Below are 14,879 nucleotides of genomic sequence, written 5' to 3' on the forward strand. Positions count from 1 at the left end.
TGTGTATCCTCATCTGAGCAGTCAGGCCATGTGTACTGCCTCTCCTTGCAACTTCTAGGCCAGGGCTCCTAGGCTAGCACTCTCAGGTCTAACTTGTAGAACTAGGCTACACCGGCCAAGTGCATTGCCTGTCCTCGCAACTTCACAGCTCTCTTCTCTTCTTTACTGCACATTGATTTTCAAGAGTGTGTTTGGGCCACAAGGATGTTGGGTCTTTCTCTAGCCTTATCTCATGAAGTTGAGACAACCTCATTGTTTCTGGTTGTTCCCGTGCTCTGTTTTTCCCATTCTTTTCCTGGCTTCTTTCGGTAACTTTGTTTGTGCCTAAGGAAGAGCTCAGCATTTCTCTTCTGCCTGAGACATCACACAACAGTAATGCCCACCTGGAGATTAGTTGCCAAAAGGGCCTCGTTTTGCAGATGACATCTTGAAATCACCTGCACTGCCGTTTCTGATACACAAAGGCTGCCCTAAAGGAAATAAAGAACAAGTCCCAAGTCTAGTCTTAAAATATGTGGGCTGTCTAATGAAACCACCTTTTCTATGATTTCATTGATAGGCATTAACTGGAGACATCCAGAATATGGGAAGACACTGAGATATGAGAGAATTAAAGGTTGTCAGGGGCAAGGGAGGAACAGGGAGTGCTTGAGGTGAATACAGGATTTGCAGGGGGTGAGGGAGGGTTGGTTGTGGAGAATGAAAGAGTCCCAAACTAGAAAGTGGTGATGGTTGCAGAGGATTGTGAAGGTCCTTAATGCTCCAGAAGTGTACCACCTAACATCAATTTTATAGATTAAAAATGTAAGGAAAAAATACACAAATCTGTGACAAACAAAATAGAAATCAAGAAAATAAAATACAGAAAAACTGAATGAAAAGAAGCTCAGGGGAAGCGAATTCAATCTCCACTGGGTAGAAAGTGAGTTGATGGCATCCGCGGGTGGCAGAGAGGGATGGAGGATGCAAAGCCAAACCCTCCCCTGGACACGGTGTTTCCAGAAATGGAAATTTGGAAAGGGCTCTGGGTCTCTGTCCAGAGCAGGGGTCCATTCTCCTTGCAGAGGTGGGTCAATCATCGTGGGCATCTGGGTCTTGGGCAGAAGCCAGGGCAGGCTCTCCCTTCAGAGGTGTTCTCTTATCCCCTGACTCAGGTTCTCCTGCCAAAATCCGAGCACGGGCAGGCAGAAGCGAACATGTAGGTGGAGGTGGAGGTTCTCCCCCGGGGATTGGAGCATTGGTGCCTGGGCCTGAGGGTCCTGCTTGCACAGAGATCTGATCCTCCCAGTGTGCTGGCCAATACCCAGTTGGCCTGGTGTCTATGGGAAGGCATGTCTCAGGTCTCGATCTCCTCTCAGTGGATCCCTGAGTCCTGGACATGTAGCAACCACCTCTGTAGAGACAGGGCTGGGAAGTGGAGCCTGGTTGAACCTGGGGGCTGGTGCTGGAGCTGTGAGAGAATAAAAGGTTACCCACAGGCCTGCCTTTGCCCTTTGCCTCTCTGGAGACAATTCTACCCTGAGCTTTTGAGACAATTCTCAGTTTAGGAAGTCACAATAGGATGTCGTCCTGCCTGCAGTCCACCAAGCAGAAGGTCTGAGGCCAGCCTTTGCTCCAGGTCCAGCACCAGCTTTGGGGGACTCCTCCTGTGTAGCTTGGGGGACTCCTCCTGTGTAGCTCAGGACTCCTTCCCCACACACTCACATGCACCAGCACCTCCTCACCTCTGTGCTCACCGTGCTGGGCTCCTGGTCCTCCTGCTGCCTCAGAGGCAGAGGTTCTCAGTGCTCTGGGTCGGACCCGGGTGTGCTGAGCTCCGTGGCAGCCTGCGACTGGGCCGCCGGGTGTGTCTTGGGTGGTGAAGGGGCAGCAGGCCTTCCCTGCTTCCTCTTCATTCCCAGTTGGGCTGAACCCTCTGTGGGCTCGCTCACCTGGAGGCGGCACTAGGCCTCAAGGGCGGGGGGTGGTGCTCCGACCCCTCCCTCGGGGAGGTGGATGGGGTGTCCCTCTCATCGGCCATATCCAGTGGGAAGCTCTGCAATGACAGTGACCATCAGCCAGCCCTGCTTGGAGTTTTCTGAGCTGGGCCTGCTCAGTATGGCTGTTGCTTCTGCCTACTCAAACTTTTGCTGCCAGTACCAACAGAGACGTGTATCTGCTCAGATACCTACCCGGGAGAATGGAGACCCACCTGAGGGTGTGAGGTCAGCCTGGGCGGCTGGTGTTGCCTGCCCTGTCCTCATCCCACCCAGCCTGCTTTCCCCTGGGATGTGGATACAACCGGCCCACAGACTTCTGACCCCACATCCGCCTCGGTTTGCTTGAGGCAGACACACCCCAAGAAACCCCCATCCACACACACAGGCAAAGGACCGAGTGTTTCCGGGTGGCATGGGAGAGGTGGCCTGGCCCGGCCTGGGGCTCCCTGTGTTACCTTTCTGTTTCTCTGGGCAAAGGGCCAGAGGCCTCTCGGCGGGGGCCCTGAGCCAGCGTCCAGAGGGTTCCCACACACTCTGCCTGTGAGCTCTCCTGAGGCCCCGGCCTCTGGGCAGGGGCAAACAGCAGAACATCTTGGCAGCAAGTGATCTGGCTGGGGCTCCTCTCCACTCTGGAGGCCTGGATACCTGTGTTCCGGGTTCTGTTGTTTTATGTTGCCAGGAAGTGACATCACTTCCTGGGGTTTGTGCTGAGGTCCCTTCCCCAAAGCTCCCCAAGAAATCTCTTGGTTTCTGACTGCTGAACCCCCCCGAGGCCATGTGCAGGCACAGAGACGCCCACACAGCCCACCCTACATCCTTGGGGAACCCTGGATGCAGCCAGGGCCTGAGCTCGGAGGACCCCGCTGCTCTCAGACCAGACCCCTTTTTCTCATAAGTGATGTGGTCCTGGACAAGCATATGCCCCTCAGGGTTTCCCCAGTCTCTCCATCTGCAGAGTCTGGATCACTCTCCCATCTGCCTCCTAGGTCTGTCGGCCTATGATCACCTCCGTGCCGTTCAACCTTGGGCTGATATGTCTCGGAGCTTGTGCACTGAGACTTCCAAAAGAAGAATTCAATATAGGGCTGACATACCACCGAATGGGGCAGAACATGGCCTGGATGGGTTCTGGACCTAGGAAAAGGCAGTCGTCTCGCCTTCCTGATATTTCAAGATCCCCCCCAACCCCCCCCCACACTGTGGGAGATCTTGAGGTAAGATTCAGTCCTCTCCCCTCCAATATAGAACAACCTTCGTCACCCTCCTGTTCCACTGAGATTCTGGCTCAAGTGTCCCACCTCAGTCTCTAGGGGAGATCAAGGCTTCCCCTATGATGCCTCCCAGGCTTCTCTCTTTTACTCTCATCCTCTTGGGTCATTTCCCCCCTTGCAGTGTGAATGGGCCTCTCATTGTTTCAAACCTTGAGATTGATTCATGCAAATTCTGTGAAATCTTATCATTTATTTCCTCTCTCCTTTTTCAGTCTCTCTCTCTAGATGTGTCCGTTTGTTATCCTTTCTAAATTCAGTCTATTAATTTTTCCCTCTCTCTCTGTCTCTCTTGTGTATGCATGCCTATGAATATATGTATGCATGTCTATTGGTAGCCTAGGTTTAAGTTTTAGGTTTTAGTTTTCAGTGAGATAAAGGATTGGGATTGGAGTTGCTGTGAGGGGAAGGGATAGGGGTGATGCTCTTGTTTCTGGTTCACTGAGTGATGTGAGTTCTTAGTCTCTTTTTCATATGAACCCCTCCTCATAGACACCACTTGCAAATAGTCTCTCATATTCAGTTTGCTACCTTTTAATTTGTGAATGCTTAGCTTTTTTTTGTTGCAAAGCTGTTCAATTGCATAGAAGCCCCTGATGTTCTTTGGTTTCCTGTTTCCCTTACTTGAAGAGACCCATTTTTGCTTCCCACACCAAATGTTAAGGAGCCTAAGGCACATGCTTATTTCAAGGAGTTTCAAACCTCCCTTGTGGCTCATCCGGTAAAGAGTCCACCTGCAAGGCGGGAGACCTGGGTTCGATTCCCGGGTTGGGAAATCCCCTGGAGAAGGGAAAAGCTACCCGCTCCAGTATTCTGGCCTGGAGAATCCCATGGCGTGTATAGTCCATGGGGTTGCAAAAAGTCAGACAAAACTGAGCGACTTTCACTTTCACTCAGAACTTCTAGCTTTGGGTTGACGTGTTTCACTGATTTTGTGGTGCTATGAGAACAAAAGGCAATGTGATTCTTCAGAGGCAGCCATCCAGTTTTGCCATGGCCCTTTCTTGAAGAGGCCTTTGTGTTCCCATTTGCATATTCTCCCCTCCTTTGTAGTGGGTGAATTGAGCATAGAAGCTTGGGTGTATTTCTTGGACTCTCAACTCTGTTGTATGGATCTGGATGCGTGTGTATGTTTGTGTGCCCAACACCACACTGTCCAGATGATCCTAGTGTAGCAGTCTAGTTGGCTATCAGGCATCCTGGTAGACCCATATCAGGCCTTCTTTCCTTAGACTGTACAGACAATATAGGCTCCTTTGTGTTTTCATACCCATTTTGGAGTTCCTTGGTTTAGTGCCCTGAGAACATTGCTTGGCAACTTGAGAGGAAGAGCACGGACCCTCTGGATTGCCTTCGGGGATGTGACATCATTTTACCAATAGGAATCCTTCCAATCCATGAGCTCAGCTTATTTTCCATCGGATCATGTGGATATCATCTTCTTTCATCCATCTCTTGCAGTTTTCTGAGACCAGGTCCTTCCCTCCTGGGTTAGATGGACTCCTGGGTATTTCCTCCTAGTGTATGTCATTGTCAATGGGGTTGAGACTTACCTTCTCATTCTAAGAGTTTGTGGTGAGCATTGGAAATGCAAACGATTTTCCCCCCTTCCTCTCTGTCCATCTCCCTGAGCCACCAGGTAGAACAGGCGTAGTCAGGGTCACACGGGGCTCAGGGAGTGCAGCTAGACTGTGTTTCTCAGGCCCTCAGTGCTGGGCATCATTCGGTATAGTCTCCATGAACCTTCCTTGGTCTGGTGTCCCTTCAGACCTCTCCCTAGTTTTAATAACCTTGCTTGTGTTCTTTGTCTCTTTGGAGACACATCCTTTATCAGCTGTGTGTTTGCAAGTATTTGTCTGCCAGTGTGTGACGTATCCTTTGCTTTTTTTCGTAAGGTCTTTACCAGAGTGGAGACCTTTGATTTTGCACAGTCCACAGTATTGCCTTTTTGTGCATTGCCTTTCTGTATTGTTTCTGAAGACTCCAAGCTCATGTCTAGCCTCTGCTCGATTTTCTGCTGGATTTGTGAGATGTTTGGCATGGAAAATATGTCTCAGAAAAATTTGAAACGAATTTGGTGTAAGGTGTCAAGTTTCCATCCTCATTCATGTCATCCCCTCTGGTTTTCAATTCATCGCTCCTGAACTCCTTTGGAGACCTTGTGGGAAGTTTGGTTGCCTTTCAGTTTGAATTTCTGCTCTTGAATAGATTCACCCAGTTCTGCCAGCAGGGACACGGTAAAGGGTGAGTGAGGGGCAGCCTGCCCTCCCAGCACTGACCACACTGTGTGGTGAGTGTTGCTCTCCCCTCTGGGAGCCCCAGGCCACAGGCATCCCAGTGAGTAGCCAGCTCTGTTCGCAGCTGAAAGGAGTTAGTCTCTCAGGAGCCTCTGTGAGGTTGCCTTTGGGTCTCCCAGGGTGGGAGTTTACAGTGACAGGACCCATTGCACTGCAAGTGAAGTGAGAGCCCATATGACATCCGCCACTGCTCCTAAAGAGATGCACCTGAGGCCCCTTGAAGGTCCTGCACAGAGAGCTCTTTAGTGGACATGCTGGAAACTCTGTTTCCTCGTGGGCTGCCCAGGGCAGGCTCTCACCAGTCCAGACACAGACCACGGTGATGACCGGCTCTGCTCTCTCCAAAGGGTTTTCATTGGTGTGTATCCTCATCTGAGCAGTCAGGCCATGTGTACTGCCTCTCCTTGCAACTTCTAGGCCAGGGCTCCTAGGCTAGCACTCTCAGGTCTAACTTGTAGAACTAGGCTACACCGGCCAAGTGCATTGCCTGTCCTCGCAACTTCACAGCTCTCTTCTCTTCTTTACTGCACATTGATTTTCAAGAGTGTGTTTGGGCCACAAGGATGTTGGGTCTTTCTCTAGCCTTATCTCATGAAGTTGAGACAACCTCATTGTTTCTGGTTGTTCCCGTGCTCTGTTTTTCCCATTCTTTTCCTGGCTTCTTTCGGTAACTTTGTTTGTGCCTAAGGAAGAGCTCAGCATTTCTCTTCTGCCTGAGACATCACACAACAGTAATGCCCACCTGGAGATTAGTTGCCAAAAGGGCCTCGTTTTGCAGATGACATCTTGAAATCACCTGCACTGCCGTTTCTGATACACAAAGGCTGCCCTAAAGGAAATAAAGAACAAGTCCCAAGTCTAGTCTTAAAATATGTGGGCTGTCTAATGAAACCACCTTTTCTATGATTTCATTGATAGGCATTAACTGGAGACATCCAGAATATGGGAAGACACTGAGATATGAGAGAATTAAAGGTTGTCAGGGGCAAGGGAGGAACAGGGAGTGCTTGAGGTGAATACAGGATTTGCAGGGGGTGAGGGAGGGTTGGTTGTGGAGAATGAAAGAGTCCCAAACTAGAAAGTGGTGATGGTTGCAGAGGATTGTGAAGGTCCTTAATGCTCCAGAAGTGTACCACCTAACATCAATTTTATAGATTAAAAATGTAAGGAAAAAATACACAAATCTGTGACAAACAAAATAGAAATCAAGAAAATAAAATACAGAAAAACTGAATGAAAAGAAGCTCAGGGGAAGCGAATTCAATCTCCACTGGGTAGAAAGTGAGTTGATGGCATCCACGGGTGGCAGAGAGGGATGGAGGATGCAAAGCCAAACCCTCCCCTGGACACGGTGTTTCCAGAAATGGAAATTTGGAAAGGGCTCTGGGTCTCTGTCCAGAGCAGGGGTCCATTCTCCTTGCAGAGGTGGGTCAATCATCGTGGGCATCTGGGTCTTGGGCAGAAGCCAGGGCAGGCTCTCCCTTCAGAGGTGTTCTCTTATCCCCTGACTCAGGTTCTCCTGCCAAAATCCGAGCACGGGCAGGCAGAAGCGAACATGGAGGTGGAGGTGGAGGTTCTCCCCCGGGGATTGGAGCATTGGTGCCTGGGCCTGAGGGTCCTGCTTGCACAGAGATCTCATCCTCCCAGTGTGCTGGCCAATACCCAGTTGGCCTGGTGTCTATGGGAAGGCATGTCTCAGGTCTCGATCTCCTCTCAGTGGATCCCTGAGTCCTGGACATGTAGCAACCACCTCTGTAGAGACAGGGCTGGGAAGTGGAGCCTGGTTGAACCTGGGGGCTGGTGCTGGAGCTGTGAGAGAAGAAAAGGTTACCCACAGGCCTGCCTTTGCCCTTTGCCTCTCTGGAGACAATTCTACCCTGAGCTTTTGAGACAATTCTCAGTTTAGGAAGTCACAATAGGATGTCGTCCTGCCTGCAGTCCACCAAGCAGAAGGTCTGAGGCCAGCCTTTGCTCCAGGTCCAGCACCAGCTTTGGGGGACTCCTCCTGTGTAGCTCAGGACTTCTTCCCCACACACTCACATGCACCAGCACCTCCTCACCTCTGTGCTCACCGTGCTGGGCTCCTGGTCCTCCTGCTGCCTCAGAGGCAGAGGTTCTCAGTGCTCTGGGTCGGACCCGGGTGTGCTGAGCTCCGTGGCAGCCTGCGACTGGGCCGCCGGGTGTGTCTTGGGTGGTGAAGGGGCAGCAGGCCTTCCCTGCTTCCTCTTCATTCCCAGTTGGGCTGAACCCTCTGTGGGCTCGCTCACCTGGAGGCGGCACTAGGCCTCAAGGGCGGGGGGTGGTGCTCCGACCCCTCCCTCGGGGAGGTGGATGGGGTGTCCCTCTCATCGGCCATATCCAGTGGGAAGCTCTGCAATGACAGTGACCATCAGCCAGCCCTGCTTGGAGTTTTCTGAGCTGGGCCTGCTCAGTATGGCTGTTGCTTCTGCCTACTCAAACTTTTGCTGCCAGTACCAACAGAGACGTGTATCTGCTCAGATACCTACCCGGGAGAATGGAGACCCACCTGAGGGTGTGAGGTCAGCCTGGGCGGCTGGTGTTGCCTGCCCTGTCCTCATCCCACCCAGCCTGCTTTCCCCTGGGATGTGGATACAACCGGCCCACAGACTTCTGACCCCACATCCGCCTCGGTTTGCTTGAGGCAGACACACCCCAAGAAACCCCCATCCACACACACAGGCAAAGGACCGAGTGTTTCCGGGTGGCATGGGAGAGGTGGCCTGGCCCGGCCTGGGGCTCCCTGTGTTACCTTTCTGTTTCTCTGGGCAAAGGGCCAGAGGCCTCTGGGCGGGGGCCCTGAGCCAGCGTCCAGAGGGTTCCCACACACTCTGCCTGTGAGCTCTCCTGAGGCCCCGGCCTCTGGGCAGGGGCAAACAGCAGAACATCTTGGCAGCAAGTGATCTGGCTGGGGCTCCTCTCCACTCTGGAGGCCTGGATACCTGTGTTCCGGGTTCTGTTGTTTTATGTTGCCAGGAAGTGACATCACTTCCTGGGGTTTGTGCTGAGGTCCCTTCCCCAAAGCTCCCCAAGAAATCTCTTGGTTTCTGACTGCTGAACCCCCCCGAGGCCATGTGCAGGCACAGAGACGCCCACACAGCCCACCCTACATCCTTGGGGAACCCTGGATGCAGCCAGGGCCTGAGCTCGGAGGACCCCGCTGCTCTCAGACCAGACCCCTTTTTCTCATAAGTGATGTGGTCCTGGACAAGCATATGCCCCTCAGGGTTTCCCCAGTCTCTCCATCTGCAGAGTCTGGATCACTCTCCCATCTGCCTCCTAGGTCTGTCGGCCTATGATCACCTCCGTGCCGTTCAACCTTGGGCTGATATGTCTCGGAGCTTGTGCACTGAGACTTCCAAAAGAAGAATTCAATATAGGGCTGACATACCACCGAATGGGGCAGAACATGGCCTAGATGGGTTCTGGACCTAGGAAAAGGCAGTCGTCTCGCCTTCCTGATATTTCAAGATCCCCCCCAACCCCCCCCCCCCACACTGTGGGAGATCTTGAGGTAAGATTCAGACCTCTCCCCTCCAATATAGAACAACCTTCGTCACCCTCCTGTTCCACTGAGATTCTGGCTCAAGTGTCCCACCTCAGTCTCTAGGGGAGATCAAGGCTTCCCCTATGATGCCTCCCAGGCTTCTCTCTTTTACTCTCATCCTCTTGGGTCATTTCCCCCCTTGCAGTGTGAATGGGCCTCTCATTGTTTCAAACCTTGAGATTGATTCATGCAAATTCTGTGAAATCTTATCATTTATTTCCTCTCTCCTTTTTCAGTCTCTCTCTCTAGATGTGTCCGTTTGTTATCCTTTCTAAATTCAGTCTATTAATTTTTCCCTCTCTCTCTGTCTCTCTTGTGTATGCATGCCTATGAATATATGTATGCATGTCTATTGTTAGCCTAGGTTTAAGTTTTAGGTTTTAGTTTTCAGTGAGATAAAGGATTGGGATTGGAGTTGCTGTGAGGGGAAGGGATAGGGGTGATGCTCTTGTTTCTGGTTCACTGAGTGATGTGAGTTCTTAGTCTCTTTTTCATATGAACCCCTCCTCATAGACACCACTTGCAAATAGTCTCTCATATTCAGTTTGCTACCTTTTAATTTGTGAATGCTTAGCTTTTTTTTGTTGCAAAGCTGTTCAATTGCATAGAAGCCCCTGATGTTCTTTGGTTTCCTGTTTCCCTTACTTGAAGAGACCCATTTTTGCTTCCCACACCAAATGTTAAGGAGCCTAAGGCACATGCTTATTTCAAGGAGTTTCAAACCTCCCTTGTGGCTCATCCGGTAAAGAGTCCACCTGCAAGGCGGGAGACCTGGGTTCGATTCCCGGGTTGGGAAATCCCCTGGAGAAGGGAAAAGCTACCCGCTCCAGTATTCTGGCCTGGAGAATCCCATGGCGTGTATAGTCCATGGGGTTGCAAAAAGTCAGACAAAACTGAGCGACTTTCACTTTCACTCAGAACTTCTAGCTTTGGGTTGACGTGTTTCACTGATTTTGTGGTGCTATGAGAACAAAAGGCAATGTGATTCTTCAGAGGCAGCCATCCAGTTTTGCCATGGCCCTTTCTTGAAGAGGCCTTTGTGTTCCCATTTGCATATTCTCCCCTCCTTTGTAGTGGGTGAATTGAGCATAGAAGCTTGGGTGTATTTCTTGGACTCTCAACTCTGTTGTATGGATCTGGATGCGTGTGTATGTTTGTGTGCCCAACACCACACTGTCCAGATGATCCTAGTGTAGCAGTCTAGTTGGCTATCAGGCATCCTGGTAGACCCATATCAGGCCTTCTTTCCTTAGACTGTACAGACAATATAGGCTCCTTTGTGTTTTCATACCCATTTTGGAGTTCCTTGGTTTAGTGCCCTGAGAACATTGCTTGGCAACTTGAGAGGAAGAGCACGGACCCTCTGGATTGCCTTCAGGGATGTGACATCATTTTACCAATAGGAATCCTTCCAATCCATGAGCTCAGCTTATTTTCCATCGGATCATGTGGATATCATCTTCTTTCATCCATCTCTTGCAGTTTTCTGAGACCAGGTCCTTCCCTCCTGGGTTAGATGGACTCCTGGGTATTTCCTCCTAGTGTATGTCATTGTCAATGGGGTTGAGACTTACCTTCTCATTCTAAGAGTTTGTGGTGAGCATTGGAAATGCAAACGATTTTCCCCCCTTCCTCTCTGTCCATCTCCCTGAGCCACCAGGTAGAACAGGCGTAGTCAGGGTCACACGGGGCTCAGGGAGTGCAGCTAGACTGTGTTTCTCAGGCCCTCAGTGCTGGGCATCATTCGGTATAGTCTCCATGAACCTTCCTTGGTCTGGTGTCCCTTCAGACCTCTCCCTAGTTTTAATAACCTTGCTTGTGTTCTTTGTCTCTTTGGAGACACATCCTTTATCAGCTGTGTGTTTGCAAGCATTTGTCTGCCAGTGTGTGACGTATCCTTTGCTTTTTTTCGTAAGGTCTTTACCAGAGTGGAGACCTTTGATTTTGCACAGTCCACAGTATTGCCTTTTTGTGCATTGCCTTTCTGTATTGTTTCTGAAGACTCCAAGCTCATGTCTAGCCTCTGCTCGATTTTCTGCTGGATTTGTGAGATGTTTGGCATGGAAAATATGTCTCAGAAAAATTTGAAACGAATTTGGTGTAAGGTGTCAAGTTTCCATCCTCATTCATGTCATCCCCTCTGGTTTTCAATTCATCGCTCCTGAACTCCTTTGGAGACCTTGTGGGAAGTTTGGTTGCCTTTCAGTTTGAATTTCTGCTCTTGAATAGATTCACCCAGTTCTGCCAGCAGGGACACGGTAAAGGGTGAGTGAGGGGCAGCCTGCCCTCCCAGCACTGACCACACTGTGTGGTGAGTGTTGCTCTCCCCTCTGGGAGCCCCAGGCCACAGGCATCCCAGTGAGTAGCCAGCTCTGTTCGCAGCTGAAAGGAGTTAGTCTCTCAGGAGCCTCTGTGAGGTTGCCTTTGGGTCTCCCAGGGTGGGAGTTTACAGTGACAGGACCCATTGCACTGCAAGTGAAGTGAGAGCCCATATGACATCCGCCACTGCTCCTAAAGAGATGCACCTGAGGCCCCTTGAAGGTCCTGCACAGAGAGCTCTTTAGTGGACATGCTGGAAACTCTGTTTCCTCGTGGGCTGCCCAGGGCAGGCTCTCACCAGTCCAGACACAGACCACGGTGATGACCGGCTCTGCTCTCTCCAAAGGGTTTTCATTGGTGTGTATCCTCATCTGAGCAGTCAGGCCATGTGTACTGCCTCTCCTTGCAACTTCTAGGCCAGGGCTCCTAGGCTAGCACTCTCAGGTCTAACTTGTAGAACTAGGCTACACCGGCCAAGTGCATTGCCTGTCCTCGCAACTTCACAGCTCTCTTCTCTTCTTTACTGCACATTGATTTTCAAGAGTGTGTTTGGGCCACAAGGATGTTGGGTCTTTCTCTAGCCTTATCTCATGAAGTTGAGACAACCTCATTGTTTCTGGTTGTTCCCGTGCTCTGTTTTTCCCATTCTTTTCCTGGCTTCTTTCGGTAACTTTGTTTGTGCCTAAGGAAGAGCTCAGCATTTCTCTTCTGCCTGAGACATCACACAACAGTAATGCCCACCTGGAGATTAGTTGCCAAAAGGGCCTCGTTTTGCAGATGACATCTTGAAATCACCTGCACTGCCGTTTCTGATACACAAAGGCTGCCCTAAAGGAAATAAAGAACAAGTCCCAAGTCTAGTCTTAAAATATGTGGGCTGTCTAATGAAACCACCTTTTCTATGATTTCATTGATAGGCATTAACTGGAGACATCCAGAATATGGGAAGACACTGAGATATGAGAGAATTAAAGGTTGTCAGGGGCAAGGGAGGAACAGGGAGTGCTTGAGGTGAATACAGGATTTGCAGGGGGTGAGGGAGGGTTGGTTGTGGAGAATGAAAGAGTCCCAAACTAGAAAGTGGTGATGGTTGCAGAGGATTGTGAAGGTCCTTAATGCTCCAGAAGTGTACCACCTAACATCAATTTTATAGATTAAAAATGTAAGGAAAAAATACACAAATCTGTGACAAACAAAATAGAAATCAAGAAAATAAAATACAGAAAAACTGAATGAAAAGAAGCTCAGGGGAAGCGAATTCAATCTCCACTGGGTAGAAAGTGAGTTGATGGCATCCGCGGGTGGCAGAGAGGGATGGAGGATGCAAAGCCAAACCCTCCCCTGGACACGGTGTTTCCAGAAATGGAAATTTGGAAAGGGCTCTGGGTCTCTGTCCAGAGCAGGGGTCCATTCTCCTTGCAGAGGTGGGTCAATCATCGTGGGCATCTGGGTCTTGGGCAGAAGCCAGGGCAGGCTCTCCCTTCAGAGGTGTTCTCTTATCCCCTGACTCAGGTTCTCCTGCCAAAATCCGAGCACGGGCAGGCAGAAGCGAACATGTAGGTGGAGGTGGAGGTTCTCCCCCGGGGATTGGAGCATTGGTGCCTGGGCCTGAGGGTCCTGCTTGCACAGAGATCTGATCCTCCCAGTGTGCTGGCCAATACCCAGTTGGCCTGGTGTCTATGGGAAGGCATGTCTCAGGTCTCGATCTCCTCTCAGTGGATCCCTGAGTCCTGGACATGTAGCAACCACCTCTGTAGAGACAGGGCTGGGAAGTGGAGCCTGGTTGAACCTGGGGGCTGGTGCTGGAGCTGTGAGAGAATAAAAGGTTACCCACAGGCCTGCCTTTGCCCTTTGCCTCTCTGGAGACAATTCTACCCTGAGCTTTTGAGACAATTCTCAGTTTAGGAAGTCACAATAGGATGTCGTCCTGCCTGCAGTCCACCAAGCAGAAGGTCTGAGGCCAGCCTTTGCTCCAGGTCCAGCACCAGCTTTGGGGGACTCCTCCTGTGTAGCTTGGGGGACTCCTCCTGTGTAGCTCAGGACTCCTTCCCCACACACTCACATGCACCAGCACCTCCTCACCTCTGTGCTCACCGTGCTGGGCTCCTGGTCCTCCTGCTGCCTCAGAGGCAGAGGTTCTCAGTGCTCTGGGTCGGACCCGGGTGTGCTGAGCTCCGTGGCAGCCTGCGACTGGGCCGCCGGGTGTGTCTTGGGTGGTGAAGGGGCAGCAGGCCTTCCCTGCTTCCTCTTCATTCCCAGTTGGGCTGAACCCTCTGTGGGCTCGCTCACCTGGAGGCGGCACTAGGCCTCAAGGGCGGGGGGTGGTGCTCCGACCCCTCCCTCGGGGAGGTGGATGGGGTGTCCCTCTCATCGGCCATATCCAGTGGGAAGCTCTGCAATGACAGTGACCATCAGCCAGCCCTGCTTGGAGTTTTCTGAGCTGGGCCTGCTCAGTATGGCTGTTGCTTCTGCCTACTCAAACTTTTGCTGCCAGTACCAACAGAGACGTGTATCTGCTCAGATACCTACCCGGGAGAATGGAGACCCACCTGAGGGTGTGAGGTCAGCCTGGGCGGCTGGTGTTGCCTGCCCTGTCCTCATCCCACCCAGCCTGCTTTCCCCTGGGATGTGGATACAACCGGCCCACAGACTTCTGACCCCACATCCGCCTCGGTTTGCTTGAGGCAGACACACCCCAAGAAACCCCCATCCACACACACAGGCAAAGGACCGAGTGTTTCCGGGTGGCATGGGAGAGGTGGCCTGGCCCGGCCTGGGGCTCCCTGTGTTACCTTTCTGTTTCTCTGGGCAAAGGGCCAGAGGCCTCTGGGCGGGGGCCCTGAGCCAGCGTCCAGAGGGTTCCCACACACTCTGCCTGTGAGCTCTCCTGAGGCCCCGGCCTCTGGGCAGGGGCAAACAGCAGAACATCTTGGCAGCAAGTGATCTGGCTGGGGCTCCTCTCCACTCTGGAGGCCTGGATACCTGTGTTCCGGGTTCTGTTGTTTTATGTTGCCAGGAAGTGACATCACTTCCTGGGGTTTGTGCTGAGGTCCCTTCCCCAAAGCTCCCCAAGAAATCTCTTGGTTTCTGACTGCTGAACCCCCCCGAGGCCATGTGCAGGCACAGAGACGCCCACACAGCCCACCCTACATCCTTGGGGAACCCTGGATGCAGCCAGGGCCTGAGCTCGGAGGACCCCGCTGCTCTCAGACCAGACCCCTTTTTCTCATAAGTGATGTGGTCCTGGACAAGCATATGCCCCTCAGGGTTTCCCCAGTCTCTCCATCTGCAGAGTCTGGATCACTCTCCCATCTGCCTCCTAGGTCTGTCGGCCTATGATCACCTCCGTGCCGTTCAACCTTGGGCTGATATGTCTCGGAGCTTGTGCACTGAGACTTCCAAAAGAAGAATTCAATATAGGGCTGACATACCACCGAATGGGGCAGAACAT

Source organism: Giraffa tippelskirchi, chromosome 9 (genome assembly GCF_054371585.1).
Source record: "Giraffa tippelskirchi isolate mGirTip1 chromosome 9, T2T-mGirTip1v1.2.pri, whole genome shotgun sequence".
NCBI classification, from domain to species: Eukaryota; Metazoa; Chordata; class Mammalia; order Artiodactyla; family Giraffidae; genus Giraffa; species Giraffa tippelskirchi.